Genomic DNA, 16,727 nt, shown 5'->3' on the forward strand with positions numbered 1-16,727 from the left:
TGATTTGTGATCTTGAGATCTGAGGGTATCAGCGTCTGAGAGCAAGTGTATAGCCTGTGATTTGATGATGACGAAAATGGAGGAAAAGCTGAAAAATCACTTTTCCAGGATTTAAATGTTAATTTCTCGTTAAGTACTTGCAAAATAATGAAAAGGAACCTGATTTGTGATCTTGAGATCTGAGGGTATCAGCGTCTGAGAGCAAGTGTATAGCCTGTGATTTGATGATGACGAAAATGGAGGAAAAGCTGAAAAATCACTTTTCCAGGATTTAAATGTTAATTTCTCGTTAAGTACTTGCAAAATAATGAAAAGGAACCTGATTTGTGATCTTGAGATCTGAGGGTATCAGCGTCTGAGAGCGAGTGTATAGCCTGTGATTTGATGATGACGAAAATGGAAGAAAAGCTGAAAAATCACTTTTCCAGGATTTAAATGTTAATTTCTCGTTAAGTACTTGCAAAATAATGAAAAGGAACCTGATTTGTGATCTTGAGATCTGAGGGTATCAGCGTCTGAGAGCAAGTGTATAGCCTGTGATTTGATGATGACGAAAATGGAGGAAAAGCTGAAAAATCACTTTTCCAGGATTTAAATGTTAATTTCTCGTTAAGTACTTGCAAAATAATGAAAAGGAACCTGATTTGTGATCTTGAGATCTGAGGGTATCAGCGTCTGAGAGCAAGTGTATAGCCTGTGATTTGATGACGACGAAAATGGAGGAAAAGCTGAAAAATCACTTTTCCAGGATTTAAATGTTAATTTCTCGTTAAGTACTTGCAAAATAATGAAAAGGAACCTGATTTGTGATCTTGAGATCTGAGGGTATCAGCGTCTGAGAGCAAGTGTATAGCCTGTGATTTGATGATGACGAAAATGGAGGAAAAGCTGAAAAATCACTTTTTCAGGATTTAAATGTTAATTTCACGTTTAGTTCTTACAAAATAATGAAAAGGAACCTGATTTGTGCTCTTGAGATCTGAGGGTGTCAGCGTCTGAGAATAAGTGTATAGCCTGTTTTTGGAATTTTGTTGCGACGTTGCCATGCTACAATGGCTCGGTCTTACCCCCACCAGCCGGACTGCCGGCTGTCCATGTGGTCGTTGGTGCGTGCGTGGCTCGCGTGGAGCGCACGGACGGTTCCAGGTCAGCTCGGCGGGTGGCCACCCTGGGTGAGCAGGTGCGACCCAATTCTGAATTCTTCCCACCCACCTTGATCAGGCGCTTGCCCGTCGACCCCCGGCTACATTCTCAGATTGGTGTGGGTGTTTCGAGGTGTGCTCCGTGCGGGAGCCGTGCATGGCACTGTGAAGGTCCCAGATCCATGTGGGTGTAGTTGTGCCTGGCCTGGCGAGAGGGTTTAGATCTGGCTCGGGGAGTTGCTAATGCTTGCTGTCTGCTAGTGGTGGTGGTGTTGCCGTTAGGACCAACTGAGCCTGCAGGGCAAGGACTGTGGTCAGATGGCCGTGGCTTAGAAACCGATTTTTTCTGTTGATCTCACTGTGTGTTCGGGGAACAGGGAGAGGACAGTTCGTTCTGTGCCGGTCGCCCGAGCCACTCGCTATTCTAGCAGAATTTGCTGCTGAGGGTTGTCCATTCACCTCCGCGCGCGAGACTGCGCAGGAGCCCTTTTCACAAGCCCAGCAGTGTGCCCCCGCATGTCCACGTGCGGCTGCTGGTATGACGGCCCGACAGGCTGTGTTCCTTTCAGCTCTGTCCCGTCTGCAAGGCACAAATGTCCACTTCGCCGCGCCGCCTGTGTGGTGCCGGTGCGGCTGATGCAGAATAACCAAGTTCAGGCTATGTCCCTCTGCAGTCCGCACTACACCTTGGCGACATTGTGGCTGGGTCTGCATTGTGTGCTGCGATGAGCCTGAACTTTCGCTCGTGTCCCTGTCTGTTTTTCGGATCTGTGCGTAGCTGGTTGGCCAGGGTTCCTACTAGTCCGATCTGCTGAGTTCCTATCTATCTAATTTCAATTTTGTGTGCGCTGCTGATGCCCCTTTCCTCTTCTCCTCACTATTCCCATTCCCATTTGTACAGATCCTCGTGCTGCCCGATTGTAGATCTGCGCTGGCTCTGCAATCGGATGCTTCTACTTGTTCAAATTGCACTCTGCCTGCCTGCCTGCCTGTCTGTCATGCCCGCCCACCCGCCCGTCCGCCCCTCTGTTGTCATTCTGTGTGGCAGGTGCTCCTGTGACCGGGTGGGTCCTCTGTTCCCCGCTGATTGCTAAGATCTCGAGTTTCTGATTTCAGGCTCGAAGCTAGTGAGTGTGGTTCTATGCTAACTGTCTACAGCTGATTCTTCCAGCTGAATTGCTGACTTGTCATACTAACTCTTGTCATTGCTATCTGTTTACGTCACCGCGACGGTTGGCCGGTCGGTGAGCTTGTTACTCTAATTTTCCTAATCTACTGTTCCTATTCCACTCCAAATTCACTAATTTCAATTTTAAATTTCTATTTTAGCTGGCTAATGCCTACCCTACTGTAGTGCAGATGTGTGGATGCGGATTCCTGCGCGAATTGAGATGATCAGGTGAGTGTGGAATGGCGCGATGAGACTGCGCCAATGTCTGGGCCTGGTCAGTCGGTCGGTCAGTCGATCAGTCAGTCGATCGGTCGGTCAGTCGGTAAGTCGGTGTCCCGGTTAGTCTGGCTGTCAATCGAGTGGGCTAGTCCCCCTAATGCTACTTGTACCGCGAGTGTTCGAGTGAAACATGTGTGTGTGGGGATGATCCCAGTCTCATTCTCCATGCCATGGCGACCCCTCTGTGTCTGCCACCCACCCACCCACTCTCCATCGTCTATGCTGCAGGTGTGATCTTCTGCCGCTCACCTCTCCTCAGGATCTGTGCCGACCGCGCCGTTGACAATCGTGATAATGATGATAGCAGCGGTAATGGCAGACACGACGATGACGATACCCATGATCACAACAAACAACAGTCGAGATGGTGACGATGTGCATCTCTGTGCCCCATTTACCCATTCCATTTGCACTGTCCTCCAGTGTCCCGATGTAAGTGTCAATGTTTTTGTTATTATTGTTATTATTATGCCCGGACTCCGCGTGTTATTATCATACAGGTAGTCCTGTATCCCGCTCAGTTTGTTTCCAAGTCTTTTATCTATTCTATTTGTACCGCTATATATTGCCCCAATGTATGTGTCGATGTTATTGTTATTATCACTATTATTATGCCCGGATTCCGCGTGTTATTATCGTGCAGGTAGTCCTGTGTCCCGCTCAGTCAGCCCCCAATTCATTTGCCCATTCTATCCCCAATGCTGACACTGTTGCTATTGTTGTTTTTATGCCCGAGTTCAATGCGTTGTTATTCAGTGTGTAGATATGGTTTCAGGAGATGATTCTCCTTGCTGAGTGGGGCTGCAAGCAGCCCGATGATCGGTGTAGAGTCAATATACATGACGCCTAGGTGGCCTGGGCTCGTCTGGCGAGCGCTTGGATTTGGCCCTTGAATCTAATCAGAGTTCCTGTCCTGTTTTCATTATTATTGTTACTAATAGCTGATTCTAATTAACTATCTAGAGACTTGTGTTTATGTTTTCAGTCCGGTGCTGTAGGACGTGTAGTCCTGTGTTCGGCCTCAAGTGTTTGCGTAAGCAATCGGCCCTAGCAGAAGCAGTCATCCGGATTTATGTTTGGGAGAATACCTAGTGGACACCTATATGCATTTCGACTCCGTCCAAGGAGTCTCATCAATAGGCTTTCGTCTGTATCTAAGTGGGTGTCGTGTATCTATGTCCTAAACGACCTCCGGCAGTCCCAACTGCCGCGGGCCCCTATCACTATGTCTATGTTGCTGGTAAACTTTCTGTGAGTAAGGATCAGAGTCCCGGATTGTCGAGTGGGCAGTGCATCGGGCACTGGGTCTACGCGAAAAGATTGTAGGTATAGTCAGGGGAATGCAGTCACTTTTTCCACGAGTACTAGCAAAACTCAATCGTTAGTGTCACTTGGTTACCGGTGGAATTTATGGTGTGTCTATTATGTTCAGTAGGTTCACTAGATGGTCACTTATTTTCTTGTGTGTTGCATTGCGAAAATGTGTATTTATGTTGGAATTTATGAATGAATAAAATAGTCAGTATGAAAACACCAAAGACCTGTCTATTTTCATTATCGTTCCCTATCTAAGATTTTATGTTGTTAATTTACGTTAGATCTTTGGTCCTTACTCCTTGTCGACATTGTTCTGATAGCCCGCCCCCCATTGGGACCTATTACTTGGCTACTTGTTAATCTAATGCATGTTTAATAACTAATTAATTTTGAGAAGTTTTCCTGACCCTATTCCCTAGACTATATCATTCCATAGTCTGTAAAAGTGATGTCACACTAGCTATATCTCAACTATTTCTGATATCGCTAACCTGTGTGCCCTTAACCTGTCTATACCAAGTTTATTTCAATGAGAGACCTTTGCAAATCATAAAACATTCTATGATTCTGCTATCTAATGGTCTTCTAGCTGTGTCAGACATATCATATGTCTGAGCAATGGGCTCTGCATATACTTTTGGGCACTGCTGCCGTTAAGGCTGTATGTCGATATGCAGAGATACTATGATTCTGCTAGATAAATTTAATGAAGTGTGGTTTGCCGTATGGGCTTTCGACTGAATGAATATGCTAAAGAGTTTTTGCCGTAGGGGGTTGAGATACATCATATAAATGATGTTTAAGGTCATATTACCGTGAAGGCGTATAAACGAAATAGTCCGATGGTGTTTTAAACCCACCCGCCACCGTCCAGCGGTCACCTTAATTCAGTACGAACAAGGTATGTTAACACCTTCCAATAGAACAGCTGGGACTCCATGTCCTGTTCCGAACTAGTTAGACGTAGAGGCTTTGGGGAGGAGCTCACTTATGTAGCTTTAAACCTCCTAACGGAGTTTTATTAGGTGGGATCTGTGTTACAATAACTGCACTATCCTTTGTACGAGTCGTTTTTCCCTCAATTTAGTTAGTTCCGCAAAATTTAAATCAAAATCAATTGACCGAGATGAAATAAGTATACTTGTAAATATCGCGAGTTGTGACTTTCGATAAAACAATATTAGAAATTAGTTAATCATCACCTAAACCAATCTATTTAATTCAACTTAATACATGCTATTGGCTGTCGACATGTTGTGTATGTCCGCCCTTGAACTACTTCCTACGTTCTAAACTATAACTACTTTGGAGGAAGTATTGGTAAAGAAAGCAGATCATTGCATCATTGGGATATGTTAGATGCATGGGGATCTTAGAAGACTTACCTCCTTATTTGGGTTTGGAGACCTATTGGGAGCGCCTAGATACGCATTTCGTCCATTCCCAGTGGACTCATCAGTAGGCTTTGTATGATTCAAGCTATAGACATTTTGTAAGTTATTCTATTTCTAAATATACCCTATATGATTCGTAATCTTTTCCTATGCTTATGTTCGTTACTCCCTACCTATTTGCGCTTCTAACCTATCATTCTTTGTAAACAACTCACCTTTCCTGATATTAGAATCTTTTGTTTACGGTGGTTTCCCTCAATGCAAAAGGAAAACTTTTAACCAGAACTTTATGTTGGCTCCTTCTGGTGGGAGCTTTAGCCACTTTTTAATGTGTCACTTGTAATATTTCGTTCTAGGGTACGCAGAGGCAAGGTCAAAGTTTGCCCAGTGGCTATTTTCTTGGGCGCGGCGCGTTTTTCATGATATCGAAAACATATCGAGAAAGAGACAGAGACAGCCGAAAATGTATAGTACCGTATAACCATGGAGATTTAAATACAACACACCTATTTAGTTAATTGGCCAGGTGTGAGGTGAGTGTCCCAGTTTTATGTTATCATAGATGTAGATCCCATTTCATAAACCACTCCAATTACCTAAACTTTATAACCCTACTGCTCTTTGGGATCTTCATCTCTTCACTGGATTACCTGATACATGTGTTGCTGTGTCTAAGCTTCCTTCCAAATCTATATTTTAAGTAGCTTCAAACGTCAGCAATTAATTAAATTGAATATTGATATGTTAAAATACAGAAGTGAAAACGTGCATCAAGTGAACTGCAACTTACATTTCATTGTTCCCCTAGAGGTATCCATTTTCCTCTTTGGAGCTTTTTCTCACTACACTATACCACTTTATTAATGTTTAGGGGCTTTGTTAATTAATTTACATTTATGTTGGCTCTGATCCGATGTCAGAGCTTACTATTCCCGCACGTAAAGTTCCGTTTCCCCGGTACCGACACATAGCAAATTGAATCTATTACTATCCGCGTCGTTTCGTTCATGATTGTGTGGGCATTTTAAGTATATATCGCGGCGCGGTTGATTTTGCGTGTCAACTATCTTCCGTATGGATTCTCCGGCGGATCCATCCATAGTCAGGATACGTGTTCCTGATCGCGACGACTTTTTATTCACAGACCCGACACACTTTACATACCCGGCGATGCACAATTTGATGATATCTGGCGCCCGATCTTGTGCCAGTTAGTGTGTTTGTGCAATGCGCCGACACCGCAATTGCACATTAAACCGGCGAACTTTTTGGTCCATACGCAATGGATCCTACTTTAGTTTCATAGCCCGACGTGCACTATCAATTTCCCATATCAGTGGCGGATTTCGATCACTTCAACCAAAAACAAAAACAAAAATTCTTCCAGCCGGCACAGCACCCGATCGTGTGCTGGTTGTTTACATTGTGTGTATCGCGGCACGGTTGACTTTGCGCGTCACCAATATTGCGTATGGACTTCCCGACGATGTGTCCATATTCAGGATACGGATTCCTGGTCGCGACGAATTGCAATTCATATGTACGACGCACTTTTCACACCCGAAACTGCACAATTTTATCACATCCGACGCCCGATATTGTGTCAGTTTGTGCGTTTGTGCATTTCACCGGCACCGAAATTGCACATTAACCGGCGATATTTCTAATCCATGCGCGATGGATTCGACTTCATTTGCACGACCCGGCGTGTATTCTCGATTCCACATACCGACGGTGGAATTTGATTACTTTGAGACCATACAAGCAGTTGAATTTTTCCCAGCCGGCACGGCGCCCGATCGTGTGCTGGTTGTTCCGTGTATATTCCGCTGCGACTGACTTTATGATGTCGGCAGCTAATGAATTGAGCTGAGGCCACTATTCGGAACTTATATGTTGGAAAGTTAGAGGGTACGTCGAGGATACTTTGGTATCTTGTGGCCTATTGGGGGTCGCGATCGATTTTGCATATTGTACGTATAAAGACAGAGATATGAGCAGTGTATTGGCCTAATCCCACCGAGTATTAATATAATTGCTAATCTATTCTAATATATTGAAGTTTTGACGAATTTAATTTATTATGTCTCGTCTTTGGTGTCGGTTGATTCAGAAGGTATGAATGGTCTCCTAGCCTGATTCAGATCGAACCAGGTGGCCGATGTGCAGGAGAGAGTCAAGGCCGTAGAACTCATAGATAATGCTTCTCTCATACGCTTTTACTTCAGAATTTAGGAGGCACTGTACCAGGGGTCTCTCCTAGTAATAAGCTGAGCATTATCCGTTCCACTTCCAGCGACCCGGGTAAGAAGACTTTTCGATTTGTGTGGGCGACAACTTGCATTCTACATTGCAAGCTGGCTTGACCCGCGGTGAATACCTTCGCGCAATAACACGAAATATTTCAAATCAACAAAGTACAAAATTAAAGTCATTTCTTGATATGACGTTCACAAATAATGAATATATCTATATCCACTCTTTTGCACTTTTAGAAGTTTTTGGATTTTGAATAATAAATTCAGTATCACAATGTCTGTACATTAGATCATTATATACATTGTTGTCATTTTCAACAAATCTGTAACAACCGGTGTCCGGTCTAGGCCTTTGTAAGGAACCGCAAACATTACGAATTTGCACCAAAGTCCACCAATTTGATATCAATGGCGGCTGCCTGGTACCCTGGCCTATGGCCAAGGTCCCTTCTTTGAATAAATTGTGTTTAAAGTTTTATCCAGGCTATACTATCAAAAGTGACTTTAATATCGATGGATTGTTACTGGGGATCTGCTGCTGGTATGCATTGTGTGAAATCCTGGACTCTTGGGATTATTCCACTTGGCAAGTTAATCTCTTATAAATGGTAGATACTCTGCAACGTGATAATTTATTATTGCTGCACGAAGTGATATCTTTTCTCTTATGTATGGGACGCATGATACGTCAAACCTTGAGCATAACTTGATAGACTGCTCAGTGAAATAGGCTATCTCCATACTTACATTCTTCGCCCATAACTTTATCGCTTTCGGTGACATAATACAAGAATTGTTCCTTCAATACATGGTGGCGGCTTCAGTTGACAGGATATCTAACTCTTTGGCATTCTGTTTATTGAACATTTTGTCAAAATACTGAACTTCGCGAAATCACGAAATCACAGACTTTTTGGTTTTCTCATGTTTTCCTTTTCTACCTGTGAAATCACTTCTACACTCCATGAAGTCAGCACTAGGTCTTCTTTGGTCCTTTCATCAAACTAACAACTATTCCCCCATATTGGAATTCAATTATTTTTAAGCAGAATCTAATTTTCTGCAATTAAGCTAAACTAGAGTGATACTTATCTTTTGTACAATAAAAAGGGAAATTAGTTTTCATCCTGGATTTTTATTCCACATGATTCTATGTAGTTAATTTGTATCCTTCTGCAAAATAATAATTCATTATGAATTCATTCTAATAGTTAATTCGTGTAGCAGCCATAAGTAGAGAAGATGTCGCAAGTAAACTAAAAGGCCGAGTGATACTTATTTTTTGTTACGATATAAATGAAATGAAATTAATTTTCTTTTTGGATTCTTTTCCACATGACCCTTTGTAGTTAATTTCTAACCGTCTACAAATATATATACTTTAACGGACTTAACAGGAGATAAATAGAAGATTTTTCTAACTGTATGCTTTTAGGACAGCAATAAGTAGAGAAGGCCATGCAATCAACTGTTTGCTGTATTGAACACTTTGGTGAATGGCGAAGAAGTAGCATAAAGTACATTATGTGTAGGCTACCTAGAATTCGTATGAGGCTCGTTTTCACGTACACGGTTCCATTCGGTTCGAATGTGAATGAAACCCTCACGCGTTTGCCATTCGGTAAATCTCTCCTTTTATCCAAATAAAACCCGAAAACTTGATAACTTGTCATTAGACTCCACTCGCTGGGTGGTCAAAGCCGAAACTGAACGATTCGTGTGTGATAGCCTTTATTGCTTTTTGTTTCCTGCATACAAATTCAAATTGACTTGAATCCTTATAAAACGTATTCGTGTCGCGGCAGTATTTGGTTTCAATTAGGTACCAAATTAAAACAGAAACACCGCTTCACACTTGTTGGCATCGACTGAACGGAACCGTATACGTGTGAAACGAACCTAAGTGACCATTGCCAAGCCTTTCCTGCATAGAATATTTCAGATACACTTTCTGCTCACAAAATCGAAATCGATGAACAGCCAGTGCACTGGGCATTTAAATTCCGCGTGGTGAAGAAGGATACCGAGCGGAGACTATTCTGCTTTCGTTCGATCGCGCTTCGAGCAGGTGAATAGCCTATGCAGCTAGTATCTCCGCGAGAGCAGAAAGCGTGCAAATATGCCTCCAGTTGTTATACTAAAGATAGATGTCTTCTTTGAGAATCTTAACAATCACCCCGCCCTCCAGCCTACTGGAAATCGATTCCTCAGGATTCACGAATGAATATAAATAGAATTTCAACAGAGGCTTCATAGGCTGCACGGAATAGTTCTGCAACCATCAAGCCCGCTAACCTTATCCCGTTTAGGCATGTTGAAGCAAATATAATTTTAATTTTTTCTTAGAATTGCGAATCTCCGCATGAAGTGGAACTTCACCGAACACTTTATAGGTCAGAATCGTGATGAAAGTACTTCCTTCCACCTGAAACCTACAGTTGCAGTCCTTCTCGGGAACATTGAAATTGATACGACCAACTACAAGCTGTTTTTTGGTGCGATATAAATGAGCCAAACCGTTGCTATTTGCGACATTTTCTACTTCGTGCTTTCAGTTTTCTTTATGGTAATATATTTTTCTTATCCCTTATAAGAATTCCCTAAACAACCCCATACCCGTCGATATCCCGTTGTGCGCTTGACACCACAATAGGATAACTTTTTGTCTGCAAATTCCGATTTAACTATTTTGATGAGAAACATTATTAGAAAATAAAGAAAATCTAACGAGAAGAAAGCAATGAATAGAACTGAGTAGAAATTATCTTTCACATATGTGAATACGAAAGATGTGAAGGCAAATGATGACTAACTTCTCGACGTTAAAAGGAGAAGACATTATATATGTTGCCATACTATAATCTTAACCTCAACATTCGGTTGTTTAAAAATTCTAGATATGGTATGATCTCAACTATTATTTTGGGTTTGATAATGTCCTCTATAACAATTTTTTGAGGCATGCCCTTCTAGATCAACTCACATATTGGCCTTACTGTGGAGGTAATAGCGTATATAGTAAAGTTAAGTAGCTACGATATTTGTTAAAACTTAAACTTCATTGGGGCACTAATAAGCTTTGTCGACCAACTTCTTACCGGTTTGCATAGCAGCTCTTCAAACGAGAAAATATTCAATAGAATCATATCAAAAATTAAATAAGGTTTGCACATTTTTAGTGATTCTTGTATATCACTTTTGCACAATGGTGCCGAACCAACTAACTTAATAATTTGGTAAACATTAATATAGAATAACATCTTTTTTCTATTTATCCATTGAATAATAACAGACTTAAACATGAATAAGGTTTTGATGATCTTTCTCGCATTTATAAACTATTCAAATCGATAAAAAAATATATGACGAAATGCGCTGCCCTTAAAGACCTTCCAATCGACTGCTTGGAGTATTGAAGCATCCCTATGATAAATCACTCTAATTTTACGAATTTGTGAGGACAGCATGGGCCGATGTTATCGATTACACTCCAGTTTGATATACTCATTAAATAGTCGAATTATTTGTACAGTTGTTCTACGATGAATTGTTTAGGACGATTTCATCCACTTTCAATTTGCCGAAACAATTTGCATATATGGTACAAATGTGTCGATTAGTTTCAACAATTTTTTCATCAGAGTGGAAATTCTTTTAAGAAACTGATTACATAAGCATGCAAGAGTATTCATTTCCCACTTTGCGTTTTTGGTGGATTTCTTTAACATTAGGATGTCAAATTCTCCATTAATTGACGGATAGAAATTATACGTGAGTGTAATTTGAAGAATCACATTGAATATAAAATCGGAGAAGTTTTCCATTATAACTTACCTTGGTATCGCCGATTAATGAAGTTTCTGCATATAGTTAGAGGATTTACTACACTACGATCTGGTCGGATTACACTTTTCTGGGAAATGAATCAATATAAGGTAAAAATAGTGACAATAAATATGTCAGACTGTGCGTAAAAACATTATAGGTTCTTTGCAATATTTGTAAACAAATATACACTTTCGACAAACCATACTAAACATTTCGAGGCATTATTCCATCAACAACACGGTCATAAGAAGTAGCATTATATATAGATAAATAACTAAATTTTACCCAAACTGATTCTACATTTTCCATAGTCACTATCATTTAGGTAACTACAGTCATTTTCTTCGATTTCTCCTACTCCTAAAACAACATATACGGTTATAAATTACTTGGTGTATAAGATAATTTTTCCTCTCATATATCAAGATAGAATCTCTTGAACCAATTTCTTTTAGTCCGTATTTCCTAGCGATTTTGATATTTCTACTCAATTGATGGGAATTTCATGGCCGTAACTATTACGAGTTACTTTGAAAACAACGATGAGTAACTTCTCCTCATATTAAAAACCAACTTATATAACTAATCTAATTTGCTCCGCTCACTAGCTCCTCCCATCATGTAGGCATGTTCCTGAGCGGACTTGACTCTACGGTAGCCATGTTGGATAAACTCCCAAATTAGAAAAAATATTGGCCCCATAGCATTTGTCAGTAGTGGCCTGCATTCATTGGCCGAGGGTGTTTCAGATACATGATTGGTGTTTACATTTTCAAATTGCCTATGATCGTTAGCATCTTTTTACTACCAGTATTGCCATCGTTCGTGGATATTGTACATTTGAGTGATTTAATGTCTTGTCGAGATTATGGTGATGTAGTAACCTACTTTAATCTCTCGTAAATTTGATATCTATAGTGATGTTCGCTCGATTTATCCAACTCCTATAACAACATATCCGATTTAGGTTACTTTGTGTGCAAGATCATTTTTGGCACCATATATCAAAATAGAAACTCTTCACTTAGCTTCAGTTAGTCGTTGCTATTTCCTAGCGATTATGATATTTTCACCCAATTAGCAGAAATTTCATAGTCATAGCTATTACTTGTTACTCGAAAAACATCAACGAGTCATTTTTCTTCATGTTTGAGGTGAACTTGCATAGAAACCTGATTTCCCTCTGCTTCCTGGCAACTCCATTATATGGGCATGTGTCTCAGTCGAGTTCACTCTACGGTGGCCATGTTGGATAAACTCTCCGTTTAGAGAGAATATGAGGGCCGTTTAAATATCGCTCGGAATCTTCCCCAGTGTGCACGGGCGACGAGCGCCATTAAAGTTGATCCCTTTGGTTTGTGGGCGTTCACCTGTCAAAACTGGATTTTGGGGAGGTAATTATTTCCGCAATACTTTATGTGATTGTATGCAGCTGATTTGGCATTTCATGGCAATGCTTTCAAGTGAAAACGCGAAGGTGATCAAAAACTGGCATAACGCTCGATGTTAGACGCAAATCTCAAACGGTACGCTTTGCGTGCACACCGCGAGATTTGCAAGTGATATCGCGATACAGCTAATGTACACGATACGAACTACACCAGTGCGTTCAAATTGTGTTTTCCAGAGAATTCGGTTCCTGGAAATTCCTGTGTATCGCGAGTATTGTTGCGTTTGCCACACTCTAATCGGCTTCTGACCTTAGCATCTCCTGTAAAATACCATGGGGTCCGATAACTACCTCAGCCACCCATACCTAGCGCTGTATTAATGCCGTCCGCGATATCATTGTTTCCAACCGCATTTAGTTCTTGTTTCCAACCATAGTCCAATGAAATGTCACCGTGATTATTGCTGTGTTGACGATTCTCGCTGTCAGTGAACGGACGTTTGGAGTGAAAATTTAAATTTCTATGGTCGTTGAAAAGACAATACAGAAATGAACGGTTCGTATATAATAACATGTATGTAAAATCAACTAGATGCTGGAAAGTTTGAAATATAAGGTGCGTATGATATGACGTTCGCGATCCTGCCGAGTTCACGATAATATGCGCGGTGAATGTCGTTCACATTGCCTTGTGCGCGTTTACCTGTCAACACGGAATTTCCAGGAAGTAATTATTTAGGAAATATTCTATAGAATTGAATGCAATGAGATTCAATGGAATATTTTTTTTGTTGCTCAGGTGATTTGACATTTCGTCGCAACGCGAAGGCGATCGAAAATTGACAGCGATCGCGGTTAGACGAAAACCACAAACGGGACACTTCGGGAGGCTCGCGAGCATTGTGAACGTAAAACGGGGCTCGGCTATAATATAATAAATAAGTATTTATGTTTGTTGGTATTGCTGCTAGGAACGCATCTAATTTGACGACTCGAAAGTTTATTTCTGTACCGCCATCAAAAGCAAACTCCAAGCAACGATATCCAAATTCGCAGTAGAAGATTGACTAAAAACGTGAAACAATTTTATAGACTTTCATTTCGTGCGAATGAACAATAAATATATTCTATAACAGAATTGACGTTCAAGCAAAGCTAAAATTTTCAGAAGAAAAGAAGCCATGAAGTACATTTGATCTTTGATACATGTGCATTTGATGTTTGTTTGGAGTATGTGTTTGAATATGACGAAGCGGATGTATCTCAACGCACTACTAGGTATGTATAATATATTGAGTACGCAAAGTATTTCAATGGAAGTGTAGACTCTTGTATTTCATAGTGTTACTTTTAGATTTACAAAAAGACGAGGATATTTCGGTACTACGGAAATTTTGAATAATGCACCTGTGACTTCACCTATCCGCGAATAACATCTAAGGAAAAAATGCGTAGCATTGTTTACGTCAGACGATACACGACAATAATAGTTATTAGATGACAAAACCATTAGAGCCGACACCGACGCTATGGAAATTAGCGCATATTATGATCGATTTGCAAAACTTTTCGGAAAAGGTAGGACATGAGGGAAAATTAATTATTGATATTGATTGAAATCATCCAACAGGAGCTACTAGCTGTAAATCATATTCGAAGAAGAATGATGGGAAACGTGGCTTTACCTGTGAACTTTTGTAGCAAAACTTGCTTGATTTTCATCTTAATTTGAAGGAGCAAAAAAGAGTAGGTACTACACATTACGTTTAATGTTAAATCTATTAATTATATGTATTAATGTTTATTCTTCCATTTTTTAGGAACTGTAAAGTTTATAAATACTTCTAAACGTTTCAAAGAAAACAAATACATATGGATTTCCGTACGAATCTGCCAACATATGTGATAGTTCAATAAGTTGAATGAATAATCGGTTTATAGCGAAATCATATGAAAACTCGCTGCACGCAAAAATGTTCTTAGTGGATACTATTATTTGAATTTATATATATGTACATATAATAGCTAGCGTTTTTTAAATCAAATAATAATCAACTGAGACTTCCGAGATAGCAAAAGTATTGGAGAATTTATCTCTATCCAGTCAAGTCAGCAATTTTGATTATGAGAAGTTATATCATGAATGTCTCCTCCATTTGAAGAACTGTTGATCTTTTAATAAGTGCCCAGCTAAGGGTTCACAAACCTATTGCACCGAGGCCAGAAGAGTGTGTACCAATTTACTTCCTTGTTGTTCTATGCACCTTAATTAAGTATAAGTAGAAAATAATAAAGAACAATTGTATATAACCACCGTTTTTTATTTTCCACATTAGCTGGGCAAAGAACACCTGGTTAAGGATAATACTATACAACAGATATAACATACTTTTCGACAATTATTACCGCTATACATGTGTACGCATAGTGGCGCGATTGATGCTTAATTGATTATGCAAATTTGCATAATGTACATTGCAATTTGTTGAATTTGAATTTTACGCATACGCGATCGATGCTTAATTGATTATGGAAATTTCCATAATGTACATGGCATGGATGCATTCGCTTTACATGACACTTGATTGCATTTTAACCTTTCATATTGCATCCTCCTAAATTGCAAGACATTAATCGTGAATGCATTTCATTTCATATATTTGATTTTCACATAAAAAAGAACATTCCTATTGGGGGATTCTTACACTTTGGCAGCAATAAGATTTGAACCGTGACCTTTCCGGTTACAAAAACTTATCCCAGTGCCCTAACCACTTGAGCCACGTCATAATATTGCATGACCCTTCATCTAATCGCAATACATGTGTACACATAGTGGTGCAATTGATGCTTAATTGATTATGCAAATTTGCATAATGTACATTGCAATTTGTTGAATTTGCATATATTCTGTTGCAATTTCTACGATATAATGAATGCATTCACTCGTATTTGTGCAAGATTATGGAAGAAGGTTGTATTTTGTTGTTGACAAGTTGTTAATAGCTTGCGAGATGTTGTTATTATTATTATCTATATACAGATTTTAGAGATGAAGCTAAGCAAAGACGCTGCATTCTAGGAAGGCTAGATAGAGCTAGATTTCTCACGATGATTCCATACAATAATTTCATATTGTTATGATTCATGGGTAGAGCGGAGCATTTAGTTAGCATATAAGAAATCTAAGATGGAACCCCTTTAGGGGACCCAAATAGACTTATTAAAATAAGTAGTTAGAAGAAACCGGGGGTGGGCAGGGGGACCAAATTTTCGACAATTTTGCATTTTTCATATATAGCCGGCACTGAGAACGAAGCCGACACTGTGCCATATTTACACATTTTTTATTGCAATTCCAATTGCATTAGCAAGATGATATTTCATTGATTCTGCTGATATCTTAGTGTTGTAGAAGGAGGAGTCGGCGGCCATTTTGTGTGTTCGTGTAATGTGTAATAGTCAATACATAATGATTTATCTTATGTATATTGGAATGATGACTAGTAGTGCACTTTATATATTGCGCACGCTGCTCTATACTTGATTTTGGAAATAATCAAATGTATTTCTTGCCGTTTTTCCCAAATATATGTGTGTTTATGTGTCTGTTTGTTATCTTTCATTCCCTGAAATGTACGTGCACAGTATGTATTAATGAATGATGATGATGATGATGATGACAACTTTTCCCCTTACAGCTAGACTCTTTTGCACGTTTCCGTATGCTAGATTTTTGTGAAATATGTGTGTACATATTGGAAAAACTTATGACATTCGTATGTACGTACAAGTATGCACTATTGCAGACTATGATTGGCCCCGAGAATATATGTAGATGTTGATAGCTGTTCTATAGGAAATATATTTCTACACATGTGGCGAGTATGTACATAAGTAGTATTGTTGTATTTTCGTATTGCAGCATTTCTGTATTCGATATTCCCA

At 39.9% G+C, this 16,727-nt stretch overlaps 1 long non-coding RNA gene across 10 annotated transcripts; it reads left to right on the forward strand.

Moving 5' to 3' along the window:
- Window positions 1-2,342: 2,342 nt before the first annotated feature.
- LOC119661091 lies at window positions 2,343-15,089 on the forward strand. Of its 10 annotated transcripts, XR_005250533.1 has the most exons (8): window positions 2,343-2,382; window positions 2,472-2,541; window positions 5,660-5,836; window positions 13,217-13,506; window positions 13,579-14,057; window positions 14,134-14,357; window positions 14,410-14,525; window positions 14,600-15,089. It is a non-coding gene; the product is annotated as an uncharacterized LOC119661091 (long non-coding RNA). The 10 variants fall into 10 exon arrangements; XR_005250537.1 differs by lacking the exon at window positions 13,217-13,506; XR_005250534.1 differs by lacking the exons at window positions 2,343-2,382; window positions 2,472-2,541; window positions 5,660-5,836 and having other exon boundaries at window positions 12,813-13,506; window positions 13,579-13,854; window positions 13,916-14,057.
- The last annotated feature ends 1,638 nt before the right edge of the window (window positions 15,090-16,727 follow it).

The sequence above is a fragment of the Hermetia illucens genome, unplaced genomic scaffold (genome assembly GCF_905115235.1).
Source record: "Hermetia illucens unplaced genomic scaffold, iHerIll2.2.curated.20191125, whole genome shotgun sequence".
Classification (NCBI taxonomy): domain Eukaryota; kingdom Metazoa; phylum Arthropoda; class Insecta; order Diptera; family Stratiomyidae; genus Hermetia; species Hermetia illucens.